This window comes from Passer domesticus, chromosome 6 (assembly GCF_036417665.1).
Source record: "Passer domesticus isolate bPasDom1 chromosome 6, bPasDom1.hap1, whole genome shotgun sequence".
NCBI lineage: Eukaryota > Metazoa > Chordata > Aves > Passeriformes > Passeridae > Passer > Passer domesticus.
The window spans coordinates 72,923,624-72,940,475 of record NC_087479.1 but is presented as its reverse complement, the minus strand read 5'-3'; the positions used below and the strand labels follow the sequence as shown (position 1 = coordinate 72,940,475).

General features: G+C 50.5%; 1 long non-coding RNA gene across 1 annotated transcript; it reads right to left on the bottom strand.

Moving 5' to 3' along the window:
* Positions 1 to 7,824: 7,824 nt before the first annotated feature.
* Positions 7,825 to 11,303, bottom strand: LOC135304020 (uncharacterized). The gene is made up of 3 exons (XR_010365457.1): positions 9,886 to 11,303; positions 8,119 to 9,382; positions 7,825 to 7,958 (listed from the first exon to the last, which is right to left on the bottom strand). It is a non-coding gene; the product is annotated as an uncharacterized LOC135304020 (long non-coding RNA).
* Positions 11,304 to 16,852: the final 5,549 nt, after the last annotated feature.

Genomic DNA, 16,852 nt, shown 5'->3' with positions numbered 1-16,852 from the left:
TGGCTCTGCCCTTTCCTCTGCCCCTGCCGTGTCTCTGCTGGCATGAAGAGTTTTGTCATTAATATCTTGTGTCCAAGGTGCTGGGGCCAATGGCTCCCCAGGCAGGCTCCTGGAGCAGAAGTGGCTTTTCAGAGCCCAGGCAGAAAGGAGCCCTGAGGCAGCAGCTCTGCAGTGCTGGCCACCAGGCCGGGCTGCCAAGGGAGGCTTCTGGCCATGGCCTGCAAGCAGCTGCTGCTGCCAAGGTGCCTTTGGTGCCTCAGGCTCTGCCTGGCACAGCTCCCAGCACGGCACTCTGCCCTTGTGCCCGAGCCCTTCCCTGTGCTGGGGCTGGCCTGGGGCTTTTCCTGCAGCGGGACCTGCCCTGCTCCTGGCACAGGAAAGGCAGTTCCTGCTGGAGCAGGAGGCGCTGCCTGCAACGGGCTCCAACAACTCCAGCAAGCTCTGTTGACATCAAATTGCTTCCTAGATCACTATATTCTAATAATTGTTATAGCTCCTATACTGTGGAGTAAATTACTCTCTTTTTTAAAATTTAATCTGTGGTGTAAACAAACCATTCTGTCAAATCATGATCAGAATCAATCAGAGCTGTATTTATATAAATTTATCTAGAATTCCATCGATAATCCTGTGGGACAAATTGCATTAAGGTTCCATTCTACCTGTCCAACCTTTACACCTTTGAAAATGTCTGGGGCTGGGATTGGATCCAACCTATCCCAGTCTCCTGTATTAAAAGGAATTTTAGAAGTCTAGGGGCCCTGCAGGGATTTGAGGATCCATGGTGTGTGTTGGGTGTCATTTCTCCACATCATGACTCAGCAGGAGTTTCTCCAATAAAGAAATAAAGCTTTTGCCTGAAGCTCCAACTGCACATGACAGGAACCCCTGGGAGTGTCTGGGACATCCCGGCTCTTTGGCAGCCTGGGAACTCCTGGGATGTCATCGTGGAGCCCCTGTGAGTGCCTGTGACAGATCAGTGCCTTTGCAGCCCAAGGTCCCCTGGGATGTCACCATGTGACATCCTCTGACTGTGACTGTCTCTGACCACAGAAGCTCTTTACCATCCCCAGAAACCCCGGGGAGGTCTCCATGGAGCCCTTGTCTCTGCCTGTGACATTCCAGCTTTTGAACAGCCTGGAGACTCTTGGAAAGTCACCATGGAACCCCTCTGAGGGCCTGTGACTAATCTGATCCTTAGCATGGCAGCCAGGGCTGGGACCAGCTGGTATGCTTGGTTTCCACAGGGCAGGGATCAGGAATGGGATTCCCCAATTTCCTGCTGCCCCTAAAACTGCGCTGCCGATTGCTGCCCTCCTGCCTCCCATGGAAAGCACAGAAGGCAAAGATTCTGGGCTAGGATAGGAACAATTTATTGGGAGCAGCAATAAGATCAGGAACAAACAGGAACAGCAACAATATTCATAACAAAAGGGACAAGAGAAATGGAAAACTACAACTCAGCTGACTGTCTCTTCCCGGACACAATTTCCTCCTGCCTGGAAAGAACACCCTTCTCCTCAAGGGGAGAGAGAGAGTCCCTTTCCTGCCTGTGGCAATGACCTGAGGTGGGAGTGAATGGAATGTCACGGCCATGGCCACAACCTCATGTTCATCAATCCCACATCATGCCATCTTCAGGGGCAGGAGGAGGGACAGGTGTCTTCCCAGCATGGATCACTGGGAACATGGATCACCGGGAACATGGATCACCAGGGCTCTGACCAGCATGGGTAATCCAATGGGGGATGAAGCTGCAGCAGTGCATGGAGCTCTCCCTGCAGTTGGGGAATTTGCAGGGCTTCCCTTACCAGTGACTCCATTGGTGTCTGGTCAAGTGAGAGCTCTGGGTGAAGCTCTTTCCACACTGGGGACACTCGTAGGGCCTCTCCCCAGTGTGGATGCGATGGTGGGTGATGAGGGTGAAGTTGTTCTTGAAGCCCTTCCCACAGTCGGGGCAGCAGAAGGGCCTCTCCTCTGTGTGAATCCACTCTTGTAGGCAGAGATTTGAGCAGGTGTGAAACCTCTTCTGACAGGTGCAGCACTTGTAGGGCCTCTCCCCAGTGGAGAGGTGGGTGACGAGGTGGGAGTTTTGCTTGAAGCCCTTCCTGCAGTCAGGGCAGAGGAAGGGCCTCTCATCAGTGTGAATCCTTTGGTCCTGAGGAGATTGGAGCGGGTCTGAAATCTCTTCTGACACTCAGGACATTCATAGAGCCTCTCCCCAGTGTGGATGCGCTGGTGGGTCACAAGGGTGAATCTGTAGCTGAAGCCCTTCCCACACTCCCCACATTCGTAGGCCCATTCCCCAGTGTGGATCATCTGGTGGCAGATCAGGGTGCTGCTCTTCCTGAAGCTCTTCCCACACTCCAAGCACTTGTAGGGCTTCTCCCCATCATGAATCTGCTTATGGACCACCAGCTCCGATCCCTGCCTGAAGCTCTGTCCACCTTCCTGGTTCAGGGTGGGTCTTTCCTCCTCAGAGCACCCTGGGCTGGGTTTGAAGCCCCTCCTCCTGTGGGATCTCAGGGAATTTTCCTCCTTGTTAGATTCCTGTGCCATGGAGCCGCTCAAATCTGCCTCTTCCACGAGGTTCTGCCATGGGGATTTGTCCTCCCTGGTCTCTATTATCAGCTGGTTGTCTGAGGAAGACAGGGCATGGAGAGGATGGGATTTGCTTCCGTGCCAGAGGGAAGGGAAAGGAAATCCCCCCAGTGCATCTCTGGCAGGACAGCATTGGCAGTGGGGCTGTCCTGCAGCCTTGGGCTATGCTGGTTTGGGAGATGGAGCAGGAGAAATAAGGAAAGGGGCCCTGACTTCCTCCTCACCTGCCTGAGTGTCTCGGGGCATCTTCCTCTTCCTTGCAGTCTTCTCCTCCATCTGGCAGTGGGTTTGGGATGTGAAATTCTGTTTTGGGAGGAAAACAAGGGATGAGTGCATTGAGTTTTGTACTGGTTTGAGGTCAAAGCAGGGGGAGATTTTAAGCCAGAATTACAATTTAACAAGAAAATTGAGATCAAGGCAATGATACAGAAACACTGCCTTAAACGGGCAGAGTCAGGATGTAAGCTGACGCCCTGTTGGTCAGGGTGGTAGCAGCAGTCCCATTAAATGGTGGCTGCAGTAGTGTTGGAGTGATGAACGTGATTCCGTCAAAGCAGTGATCCTGTAGAAGGGTCTGGTCTTCCTCTGAAAGTCCAGTGGTGCCTATGGAGCTCTTGTCCTCTGGGAATCCAGTAGGCAAGGTGCTCCTGGGGCTGTAAGCCTCAGCTTATATCCAGATAGGAATGCTTGGCTCCTCCCCCTGGGGGGAGCATCCCACAATAGGATGACGTAATTTTATCAGTCCTGCAGGGACACTCAATGGCCCATGAACAGAAGATAACCCCTGGAGGGCGTTATCAGGGCTGAGTCATGGAAGAGATAAAGAACACTGCCCCGCCTGTTTATAACAGTTTGTAAAGATGATGATGGAAAACATGCATTTGGTTATATCTTGCACTGTAACCTGAAACAGTGGGGTAATCCCTGCTCGGGGGGTGAACACCACCCCCCTTACCCAAACTGGCTCAGATGTAAAACCCCCACCCCGAGAAGGCCATGCACACAGGGGAGAATGTCACACTTGCCGCACCCAAGTGAAACTCTCTGTCCCTGTCTCTTGCTCTCCCCCATTTTCTCGTTCTTTTCATCTCTCTCTCTTTACCTCACATTTACAGTCAATAAAATCTACTTTAAATTTGGTCTCATTAGCACCTTAATTGGGGCAGAGGTATCTCTCAAACAATTTTATTAACCAGATTGCAACATTATTTTGGCACAGTGAGTTTAGGCACTGTTCTCTGACCCCAAGTGCCTTCGACAACAGCATGGTTCCCTCCTCTGAGGAGCTTGTGGCTCTTTCTTTCCGGAGGAACCCTTGGAAACTTGGATGCAGCTTCCACTGAGCAACGTATGGGAAAACTGATGCAGAAAATGGCTGTTGTGTGTGGCCAGTGTAAAGAAAATATTTTGTTGTCATTCCTTGGAAAGTTTGTTCAAATCACTGGAGAAAAGTGAACAAATATTACCAGTGAGGCTGACAAGGTTCATTCACCCCAAGGTGAGGAACACAAGGCTGCTAAAGTGCCACAGGAAGCCCAGCTAAGGTAGCTAACTTCCTGAATCACTCCCAAATTCACAGGCTTAGGGGCTTTGCCAAATGTGAGAATCATTATTCTCTTCATCCCTGTCACCTTTGTGATAGTTACACAAAGCTTTCTCTTGCTTTTAATAATCTGTACTGGGCTGAATTTCCACTTTTCTTTTATGGGAACCTGCCAGCAGCTGAACTGGAACTGTGCAGGAACCGATGGAACTTGGAATTTTCACACACTTGCTTCTATTGCCAGTTTATTAATGCTTGGGATTGGTTTGCGTTTTCATGACATGCGACTTGTGGGAAAATCAAATATTCATGAAAGTGGTTTATGCAGAGTTGAATTTGATTTCTGCCTAGTTTATTTTGTCCAGTCCCCACGGGATGCTCAAGGGGTCTCTGTGCCTTTTGCCCTGGGGGATGCTTGGGAGGGGCTTGTGGGGGCTGTTCCTGTCCCTGTCACCCCATGCCATTCCTCAGGGGGTTTCCATCATTCTCACTCCAGGGAATGCCTGGGGGGGTTTCCCTCCCTGTCACTCCTGTGCCAGGGGATGCTCAGGGCAGTCTCTGTCCCTCTCAGCCCAGGGGATGCTCAGGGGTCTCTGTCCCCTTGCCCTGGGGGATGCTCAGGGGTCTCCATCCCTCTGGTGTCAGGGAATGCTTGTGCAGGGCTGGGGACCAGGGGCTCTGTGTCCCTCTCACCGCTGAGGGTGCTTGGGGCTGGGGGGTCTCTCTGACCTTCTCATCCCTGGGGAGGCCGGGGGGGGTCTCTGTCCCTCTCAGCCCTGGTGTGATCCCACCCAAACATCATTGAGGTCAGAGGGACAGAGACACCCCCAAACCCCCAGAAGGGCTGAACCTGGGATCATGCTCATACCCTCTTCATGTCTTTAGCCCAGAAATGAGTTCTGCACCTTTAAGGCTGGTTCTGAGACCGAAGGGAGGGAGGAAGTGAGCAAGTTTTTTAAGAAACTGCACTCCTCCATATTCTGGCTGCTGGACAGACAGACAGCAGGACAGGACTCTCCTTTGGTTTTAGTTAGTTTTTACCTCTCTAAGGCAGATAAGTGCCCTGGACTGTGGTTTTTCTTTTACTTTAGAGCTGTTTAAACCTGCTCTGAACATCCAGAAGAGCACTGGCAGCTCCACCTGTGGCCCATTGGTCCGAGCCTGGTCCACAGCATTTCCAGTGCTGGAGAAACTGAGAAGAGACTGATAAGAGACTGAGTGAGCAGAGCTACAGCCCACAGAGGGATTTTCTGAGTTTGTCATCTCTTTTGGAGCGGCAAGAGGTTTTATTGTTTAATATTGGTCATTTGCTGTGCTCGTGAATGCTTTGTCTGTTAAATAAACAGGGTTTTTCCACTTTTCTCCAAGGAAATCTTTTCCCAAACTGATTGGGGAAGAGGCTGCTTGAATTTGCTTTCCAGAGGAAACGCCTTTTGGAGGTTTTCTCCCAAATTTGCCCTAAACCAGGACAGGGCAGTGGGGAGAGGAGAGAGCCCCAAGTGCCTGGACTGGGGGGAGGCTGGAGAGAGGGAGTCTGGGACCCCAAAACCCCGCAGCATCCCTAAGCAGGACCCTGGAGAGGGGGGATCCCCAGGTGCTCTGGGATCCTTGGCAGCCATGAGAGAGGGGACCACCAGAAGCCCAGAGGGATGAGAATGGAAATGAAACACTCCTGGTGGCTTTTTTTGATTCACTTTTGCTTTTTGAAGGTTTTTATTGATATCAGGTGACTTCTAGAGATGGACTTGGGCAGAGGCCTTTCAGACACACTGTGCTCATCCCTTGTTTTTCCCCAAACCAGGATTTCCCATTCCCAAATATTGGCCCAATGGAGGAGAAGGCTGCAAGGAAGAGAAAGATGCCCCAAGACACTCAGGCAGGTGAGGAGGAAGTCAGTGCCCCCTTCCCCCTCTCTCCTGCTCCATCTCCCAGCCCAGCACGGCCCTGGCTGCAGGACAACCCCGCTGCTGATGCTGTCCTGCTGGGGATGCACTGGGGGATCTCCTGCCCCTTCCCTCTGGCACGGAGGCACATTCACAGGCTCTGGGGCAGGAGGGGGAGCCGTGGGCGGTTTGGGGTGCATGGCTCGGCTGCTCCTGGCGCGGTTCCCCCGAGCCCCCGGTGCGGCTCCGCCAGGCCCCCCCACCACGGCACTGGCCAGAGGCACTTTAACAGAAATGCTGGTAAATTTACCATCTGGAGTCACACTAAATACAATTTCAAGAAGCTGCTGGTTTGCTGGGCAGTTTGCCGAATTCCACATTGTTGTTTCTTTCAATAAAACTGCACTTTAAAAAGTCTTTGTAAATTCATGCTTGCCTAAAATTTGTAGCTTCCATGGGTTTCTCTCAAAACTAAATTACATAAAAACCTGACATACTTATCACATCCTTTTAATCCCTCCAGTAAATCCTTCATGCTGTTATTTCAATCTCAGATTGTTCAACTTTTTCAGTGCCTTATTTCCCTTAACAGCATCAGAATAAGTTAAATTTTTTTGTATGTATAACATTTAAGGATATTAATTTTTAATTCTATGATGTTTAACTTAATGCAAATTCAGGGTTGACAAGATTAAGCAAAGTTAAACTTCATTATTGTTAGATTTCAGCAATGTTATGTTACATTCTATTAATTTGAAATCCTGTTGTTCTGGATTGAAAGACAATGTGTGTATTCTATTTGCCATCTGTCAGAGGCAGGGCAGTTATCTTCTGTTAATCGGGAAGTAAACTGGACCCCCAATAGCCCCCACAGTTCCCCAAACACCTGCAAGGACCTCCAAGCTTTCTAAAATCCTTCTTGTGAGAGGAGCTTTGGAGTAGCTGTTTCCAATCCCAGTCCCAGACTTTCAAGATTTTGTATGTAAAGAATTATAAAGGTGGAAGAAAACCTTTATAGACTTTGTCCCATGGGATTAAAGACGGCACACCAGAGCTATTTCTATAAATATATATTATTTCTTATGGTAATGATTAAACAATATTATCTTAATCAGAAACATTTGCTCCTAGGTATAACAGCTGTAACTCATATTAATTATATTATATTATATTATATTATATTATATTATATTATATTATATTATATTACATTACATTACATTACATTACATTACATTACATTACATTACATTACATTACATTATATTATATTATATTATATTATATTATATTATATTATATTATATCATATATTAGGAAGTGATTTCAAAGTAACTCTGTTAAAGCAAAACCAGTTATTAAGCAAAGATTGATGTCACTCCCTGTCTTGGTTTGGAAAGACGGGTGTCTGCCAAGGAAGGTAGGAGCCTGTCCTGAAATCTAAAATGTAAACCCCATTCCTCTGAATTGTTATAAATTTGGAATTAAGGGGCTCTCAGGCAAAGATATGGGAGCAGGAACAACAGTTCTTTATTAGGGAAACAAATAAAAAGATGAAATAAACAATGCAGTAAACCAAGACAACACTGACAGAGTCAGAACACAACCTGACACCCTGCTGGTCACGGTGTTGGTAGCAGTCCAATTGGAATGGTGGCTGCAGTCCTCCTGGATTGTCAGATGTGGTTCTGCTGGAGCAGGGGTCCTTTAGAAAGGTGTAGTCTTTCTCTGAAGATCCAGTGGAAGAGGCAGCTGCTGTTCCTCTAGGAAATCCAGTGGAGAAAGCCATGCTGGTGTTCCAGAATTTTTAATATTATATCTGGTAGGAATGCTTGGCTCTCCCCTCTGGGCGGATCATCTCACAATGGGATGTTGTAGTTCTTACCAGTCATGCAGTGCCATTCAGTAGCCTGTTATCAGCAGATGTCTGCCTGGAGGGAGGAGTGGGTGTGGAAGAGATAAGGAAAACTGCTCACTTAACAGAAGACAACTGCCACACAGATTGCAAAGAGAACGCAATCTGTTTGGCAATCCAGGAAGGTCTCCATTGTGAAACTCAGGGGCCCCAAGGAACCAAGGGTCCATGGTGACCTTGTGGAGCCTGTAGTGTCACAGAGGAGCCATTGTGACACAGCGAGGGTGCATGGAGCCGAGGGGCCCTGGTGACACATCAGGGCTTTGTGGAACCACAGAGCCATTGCGACATTGCAAGGTCTCATGGAAGCACGGGGCCATTGTGACACTGCAGAAGCAGGGGGAACATTGTGACACTCTGGGGCCTCGTGGAACCAAGGAAACCATTGTGACACTGTGGGGTCCCACAAAACCAAGGGAACAGGGAACAGGTCTGGCTGGCTGGGCCTCCTGGGGACCACCTGACAGGTCCAGCTGACCTTGGCATGTTGAGGGCTGCTTCTCATCTGCCCCTGAAGCACTGGGGCTCTGGGCTTTCCTTCCTATGGGAGAGAAATGTCCTTCTCCTCCAGGGGCCCATTGTCAAAGCTGGGATTCCTCCTCCAAATCTCCTTATATGCAAAAATTGTTCCCAGATGAAATCCACCAGGAGAGACAGCTCTGGCTGCCTTGGCCACCTGGGGGCCACCTCTCATCAGCCTTTGAAACACTGGGACCATGTGCTTTTCTTTCTTATGGGATAAAACCATCCATCTCAACCAGGCACACATGGCCAAAATTGGGGATCTGCCTCCAGAATTTCCTATATCCAAGGATAACTCCCAGACAAAAACTGCCAGGGATGACTAGTCTGGCTTCCTGAGGGCTGGCACTCATCTGCCTCTGAAACACTGGGGCTCTGCGCTTTCCTTCCTAATGAAAAGAACTCTTCTTCCTGTCCAGGCAGCCATGGCCAAAACTGAGATTCCACCTCCAAAATGCCCTATGGCCAAGGATAGCCCCTAGACAAAAGGCGCCAGGAGAGACAGGTCTCGCTGGCTTGGCCTGAAGGTGGCCACCTCTCATCTTCTTCCAGAACACTTGGACTTCGCACTTCTCTTTCCTGTAGGAAAAAAACTATCCATCTTGACCAGGTGCCCATGGCCAAAACTGGGATTCCACCTCCAAAATTCCATACATACAAGGATTTCTCCCCAGTGAAAGCTGCCAGGACAGACAGGTCTGGCTGCCCTTGGCCTCTTGGGGGCTGCCTCTCACCTGCTTTTGAAACACTGGTGCTTTTGTTCCAATGGAAAAGAACCATCCTTCTGCTCAAGCTGTCCATGGTCAAAATCGAGATTCCTCCTCCCAAATTCAATATAACCAAGGATTCCTCCATGATAAAAGCTGCCAGGACAAACAGGTCTGGCGGGCTTGGCCTCCCAGTGTAGGAATGTGCCCCCTGTTGACAGAGTAACCAAATTATCCTTGTCTCCTTAAAAAGGGAAAAAGCCCAGAAGTTTCTCTCCTCACTTTGGTAAAAAGACACCTCATAGGACTTTGGGGACTTTACTTCAAACTTAAGGATAGATAACTCGACAGAAGCAAAAAGGTCCTTCCTAAACAATTTACTAGAAAAAGTGGAACAAAGGAACTAAACACTTTTGTGGGGTTTTTACCAGAAGCAAGAGCCTCTTGCCACTGGTGTAGGTTTTCTCTGTAAAGACCTTTGTTATTTTATCTTTTTTTTAAACTTTTCTGTTTCCAACACTACCACTGAAGACATGCTGATTTTATGCCATCTGAGGTGGCTGAACTATCTTTGGTGTAATATAGGTCCCCAAGAGCTCATAAGACCTGGCCTGAGGATATCATTACTATCATTCCAGGAGCCACCTCTCTCCTCATCTGCCTTTGAAACATATGGGCTCTGTACTTTCCTTGGAAAAGAATGATCTATCTTACCTACACAGAAGTGGCCAAAATTGGGCTTCCATCTCCCAAATTCCCTATATCCAAGGGTTGCTTTCAGACAAAAGCTACCAGGACAGAGAGGTGTAGCTGGCCTAGGCCTCTGATGGCCGCTTTTCATCTGCCCCGAAACACTGGAGTTCCATGCTTTCCTTCCTATGGAACAGAACCATCCTTCTCTGGGTGTCCATGTCTGAAACTGGAATTCCACCTCAAAAATTCCATACATCCAAGGGTTGCTCCCAGGCAAAATCTGCCAGTACTGTCAAGTCTGGCTGGCCTTGCCTCTGGTGACTGCCCCTGCAACGCTGGGGCTGGGTTCTTTCCTTGCCATGGAGATCCCTGGGACACTGTGGGGACCTCGTGGAACCAAGGGGATCATTGTGGCACCACTGGAGCCCATGGAACCAAGGGGCCATGGTGACACAGCGGGGCTTCATGCAACTCAGAGACCATTATGACTCTATGGGGCCTGATGGAACCATGGAGACCATTCTGACCCTTCAAGGCCTTGTGTCACCAAGGGGGCATTGGGACACTTCAGGGCCTTATGGAAGCAAGGGACCATTGGGACACAGTAGGGCCCCATGGAACCGAGGGAACATGGAGCAGGTCTGGCTGGCTTGGCCTCCCAGGGGCCACCTGACAGGTCTGGCTGACTTGGGATGTCAAGGGCTGCCTCTCATCAGCTCCTGGAGTGCTGGAGCTCCATGCTTTCCTTGCTATGGAAAAGAACCATCCCTCTTTTCAGGTGCCCATTGTCAAAATAGGTACTCTCCCTAAAAAATTTCCTCTATGCAAGGGCATCTCTCAGAACAAAACCTGCCAGCTCTGGCTGGCCTTGGCCTCTGGTGGTCACCTCTCATCCGCCTGGGAAACACTGGGGCTCTGTTGCTTCCTTCTTATGGAAAAAAACTGGCTTTCATGTCCAAAGGCCATGGCCAAAATTAGAATTTGGCCTCCCAAATTCCGTATATCCAAGAATTGCTCCCAGACAAAAGTAGCCAGGACAGACAGGTCAGGCTGGCCCTGTCCTCTGGTGATTTTCTTAGACGAAGAGCTGCATGTTTTCATTTCAAAACACCTTGGAGAGGGCCCTGACATCTCCAAAGGTGGGGTTTTGAGGCCTTTGGCACATGACTACTACATATGGACAAAGGAGTTCTGTGCTCTGTGCTGTTGTGGTGGTTTTGCATCACGGAAGTCATGTCCTAAGAGAAGGTGCTAGCAGTTTCCTCCATGTCTGACAAAAAAACCAATCAGTAATTAGCTTTGAGAATTGACAATCTGTTAAACCACTAAGGAAACTGTACACACCTCTGTGAAGACACATGTTAAAGACGAGAAAGCCTGGGAGGGTCTCTTTCCCTTCTGGCCAGCAAAGAGGTAACAAGGCTGGCCCAGCCCCCGTCTCAGCCGGGCCGGGCCGGGCGGCTCCTGCCGTGGGGCCGGGCCCCTTCCCAGGGAGCCCCCCAGGCCCCATCGGCTGCCGGGCAGGGCAGGGGAGGCCGCGGGGCCGAGGCCGGGCCGGGCCATGGCTGCGGTTGCCAACACCTGGGCGCTGCCGAGCCCTGCCCCGCCGCCAGCCCGGGCCCGGCCAGGATCCGCCGGGCCCCAGGAGCAGCCCCGGGCTGGGCTGGCTCGGCCAAGATTCTGCCACCCTTGGGGTTCACCCGCAAGCCCCGGGCAGGGGGAGGAGAAGCCATGGGCCCCGGCCGTGCTGCTGCTGTGCTCTGGCCTGGCTGCTGAGATCCTGGCCCTGCCCCAGCGCGGCCCATCCTGACACAGCCCCAGCGCAGCCTCTGCAGAAACCTCCATCGTAAAACAGCTCTGGCCGCAAGGACCCAGCCCGGCCGGGGTCACGGAACCATCTTCAGGCCCCGGGAGAGATATTAACTCTTTCAGTGCTTCCATCCTCCCTGGAGTGAGAGAAATGGACAAAGTGCAGGCACACAGAGGAGCAACATGAAGACACCGAGGTCAGTGAGGAGAAGTTGCGTCCCATATGAGAGGGATGAGGATATGCCTTGATCTTGGGGATGAAATCCTCTTGTAAAGCTATGGAGAAGGATGTAATTGATCCATCAGACTCTCTTTTTCCCTATAATGCATTGAAAACTATGGGGAGACGACTTGTTCAGCGAAGGCCGCCATGCTAAAGTAAGCAAATATTGAAGTAGCTGTGATCCCATGAGAAGTTTGAACAGAGAAAGAGAGCAGAGTGATGAGACCCTGGGTCCTCATGAAGAGAAGAAGATCTCTGTTCTCAGAGACAAAGATGATTTTAGAAATAGATTAAGAGAACCTTTGCTCTTTAACAGCTCATCTTGAAACTAATACCACATAAGCTGTCATGGCCCATAAACACAGCTGTGGGAAACCCTGTGGAGGAACAAATGGGAGGGACTTCACCACTGCAGATTTTCTGGGCAGTTACTATTCATGGAAAGTGAGAGCCATGAGAGAACTGTTTTCTTACGGAGAAGTCTCCATATAATTAAAGAGAGACTCCTCTCCCTAAGTAGAAGCAAGAAAGATTATTCTAGAGGTGGTAAAATGATGAAAATTTTAGGTTTTGTCTCCTTACATTGTCAGTAAGAAAGAAAATGTTGTAGGCAGAGAACTGTTCTGAATTCTTATTACTCTTTCTTTTAGTTAATATTGATAAACCTTTCTTTATAATTTCTTAAGTTTTTGAGCCTACTTTGCCCTTCTCTAATCCTATCTCACAGCAGGAAATTATTAAGTATATTCTAGTGAGTGCAATGGTAATTAGCCAACACTGAACCTACCACAATAATTAAAGCATTCACCAAGTAATCTCAACATAGCAAAGCAAAGCCACTACAGAAATATTCCTAATGAACTCCACGAGAGCAGAGGGAAATCAAGACAGAGCCATGGTTTGTCAGGACTTGCTTGATCCTAATGAGCCCCGTGGTGCATTTGGAGCTGAGCCCTGGTACCTCAGGGTCTGAGAGGAGATTGCACAAACCTTTCCAGGAGTCAAAGACAGAAGAAAATCCCAAAGTGTCTCAAAGCATGAAAGGGTCCCACTGAGGTCCATCCCCAACACAGGCTCCTCATGGAGCACAGAACTGGAGGCCAGGATGGTACAAAAACCTCTCAGAGACTCAGTGTGGAAAGGAAAATCCAAAGTACCTTAACAAACCTTGAGTATCTCAAAGTATTATTGAGCCCCACCAAGTGTCAGTACAAAGCTCTCAGGGGACTCATTAAAGCAGATAATTGGGGCCATGATTGCACAAACCTCTCACAGAGTTTGTTCAAAATGGAAACAACAAGTACCTTAAAATAACTGAAGTACCCTGAAGCATTAATGAGCCCCACTGAGTGTTGTTACTGACAAAGCCTCTCCAGGGACTAATTACAGCAGATAATTGGAGGCCATGATTGCACAAAGCTCTCAGAGACTCCAAGGCAAAAGCCAAACCCAAAGTCCTTTGAAAAACCTGCAGTCCCTGGGAGCATTCAGGAGCCCCCAGGGCCATTGCTGAGCAAGGCTCCCCAGGGACTCCTTCCAGCAGATCCTTGAGGCCACTGGGATGTGGGCTGGGGGGGATGCTGAGGGCAGGACAAGGGGCTGACAGTGCCCAGCCTGGCTGGGGCTGTGCCAGGAGGCCCCAGGGCCTCAGGACAAGGTGTCACCTCCCAGCCCTTGGTGGCACAGACCCTGCTGTGCCCCAGGCCACCAAGACTTGGCTTCTCTTTGTTCCCACCTGTCATCAGTGCCTCCAGTTCTCTGCTCTGCCTGGGGCCTGGGAACACTTTCTCAGTTGTGTCCCACAGTGGGACCCATTAAAAGTCCAAGAAACTTTGGATTTGGATTCTGACTTGCAGTCCTGGAGAGGATTCTTCAGCTGCCTCTGAGGGACTGATGTTCAGGGCCTGAGCACAAAGCCCCAGAGGGTCATTCAAGTCCTTGTGCTGTGTCTGGGCTGCTGAGCTGGGCTGGGCTCCTGGCACAGAGGCAGCTCCTGGTAAGCAAGAAGAGCTTCAAAAGCACATTTCCCTTGATGAGCAGCTCTTCTGCCAGCCCAGCAGGGCTGGGGCACTGCCTGCAGCCACCTGGACACAGCCCAGAGGCACAGAGGGGTTAAACTCAGCCTGGGCTGGGAGCACAGAGCAGAGCTCACTCAGGGCTCACTAGAGCAGAAATCATCCCAGGTTTGAAACAGTCATTCTCTGGCTGTGGAAGAGAAGCTGCAGTTCCTGCAGGGATCTCCTGGAGCTGGCACATCCCACAGCTTTTAGGAGCTTTCAGGAGCACTCTCAGAGCTGCTCCAGGGCCGGGATGTGGCCCCAGGGCAGGGCTGGCTTTCCCTTCTGCCCCAGCGGAGGCACAGCCCAGGGCAGCTCCTGTTGCCAGGCTCTGCTGCAGGGCTGAGCAGCCGCAGGTGCAGCCAGGGGTGCCCAGGGCTGTCCTGCAGAGCAGGCTCCTGCAGCCCAGGGCGCTGTGCTGGGGCAGGGACTCTGCTGCCTGTCAGGGACAGCTCTCAGCCGGCCCAGGAGCTGTTCCCAGCGCTGGGGAGAAGCTGTGGGGGGAAGGAGCCACCCTGAGCAGGGCAGGTGCTGCTGCTGAGAGGGGCTGGGCGGGGCAGGGCTGCTCCCAGCTCCAGAGCAGCCTGGGCACAGCTCCGAAGGACACTTCCCAATGAAGGTAAGCCTGGCATTGCTGGAAAGATCAGGAGCTTTCCTGAGAGTGTTTTCAATTTCCTGCTTGAAGAAGGATGGGAAAACTGGGGTGATGTGAAAAAGATTTTTGCTTTTTATACATTTTTCATATATTTGTAGCCTTGTAAACTACTATTATAAAGTTATAAAACTATAATCCTTACTTAACTCTATTAAACACTTAATTAACTCAATTAAACTACTATTATATGCTTATATAACCATAATCCTTAATTAACTCTGGTAGGTTTCCTAAATTTTTTCTCAGATTTTAGAACAATAACCTGACTTTCTAAATACATTCCTGAAATACTCTATAGTCTTATTATAAGGAAGAGGATCTACAAGACAAATGTTTTGGATTTTGACCAGAATGTGAGCAGTCATAGCAAAAAGTGAAGAAACCCTTGGACCTACTCCAATGGGATGAGCCAGGGGTGTGTAACTGGGCTAACTGAATGTCCTATTGGATGTTCCTGTTAAATACCCTAATTAATCAACCTTAATAATTGTTGAAATCAGGGGCTGGGTGTGCCCCACTCCCACTAAGACACCTGGAAGCTTCCAATAAATGTCTGGTTTTTACTTTACTGTTCTAACACAGTTGCAAGGGGTTTTTTTCTCTTTTGGTTATATGCAACAGGGGGATGAGAGAGGCAGAACAGGAATTGTAATCTCAGAATCACAGAACATTCTGAGTTGAAAGGGACACACAGGATCACCAAAGGAATGTTGGAACATTTACAGGGACACCAGAACTGTAACTTTGGGTCATCAGTCTCTGCTGGGAGCCTCCCAAAGGGCCCTCAGCCACTCCTCAGTCCTGGACAGCAGCAGCATCCCCTCCGCAGGGCCCAGCAGGGCTCTCCTGAGCTGCCCTTGCCCACCTGCACACAGAGCCTGCCCCAGCCAGGGCCCTGCACACAGGCAGCTTTCTGTAGGGCCGGGGCCAGGGCACACAGGGTGGGATGGGCTCTGTGAGCGCTGGCAGGGACAAGGCTCCTCTCAGGAGGGAATGTCCAGGCCCAGGGAGATGCTCAGGGAAGGAGAGGGGCTGAAGAGAGCAGTGCTGGGGCAGGAGGGCACTGTTGGTGTGTGGGAGGTGCTGGGCACAGCTGGGCACAGGAACACTGTCCTAAGTGCCCGGCTGTCTCTGCCCTGCCCTCTCAGGCACAGCACCACAGCATCTTCTCTTGTTTCTGCCCTACCCTGATATTGTCACTGTTATCTGCTGCCCTCAGGGAGGCTCTGGCATTTGCAGCAGCTGAGTCCGGCACTGCCCTTGGCATTCCTGCCAGGCAGGGGTGTCCATGGCAATGGGGTGTCCAAGCTTCCCTGGGACCTGTGGGGCTGTGGGCAAAGCAGTCCATGGGAAAGGGGAATGAGCTGAGCCCCCTCCCTGAGATCCCATCATGGGCACAGCCAGGGATCTCCTTGCTGTGCCCTTCCAAGCTCTGAGCTGCCCTCCTGGGTGCAAATCTGTGCCAGAGCCTCTGGCCATTCCCTGAATGTCCCATGGGGAAGGGCAGAGCTGCCACAGCTGGGGAAGTGCTGCTGGGTTTGCCAAGGGAGCCGTGAGTGTTCTTGGCAAAAGGGAGTGCTGAGACCTTGCCCGGTGACCTTGAGTGAGGGTGAGATATTCAGGGATGCCTCTGGTCTGGTTTATCCAGAGTGACCCAGGAGTGTGACTGTGCTCTGATTGCAGCCAAAGGTGCAAAGCCAGGGCAGTTGGGAACAAGCCCATCCAGCCCCTCACCTTCCCTGAGCCACAGGGAATCTTTTGTCTCTCACATCTCTCAGTGGCAAACTTGGAGTGCAGCAGGAATGCTGGGGATTTATGACCTCACACAACCAGGAATAATGATGTGTGGGTAGGAAAACAATTCCTAAAACCAGCTCCTGCCATCCTTTAGACTTGGGAATGCAGATGCAACCAAGCCTTTCTGCATTAGGAGTGATTCCATTGCCAAATCCTGAATATCCAGCCTTGTCCCTCTGCCACATGGCTGCAAACCCAGGGCAGGATGGCAGGGATGGCTCCTTGAGAGCCCCCATGCACAGCCCTGGCTGCTCCTGGCACACTCAGCCAGCACAGCTGGAGCTCAGGCAGGGACATGGGGAAAGGTTTTCCCAGGGCAGGAACAAGGGTTGGTGAGTCCCAGTGGGACAGTCTGCAGGGAATGGCCCAGGTCTGGCTCAAAGCAGCCTCTCCTGACTTGGCACTGTCCTTTCTCCATGAACAGGTCCCCATGTGCAGCCACAGCAA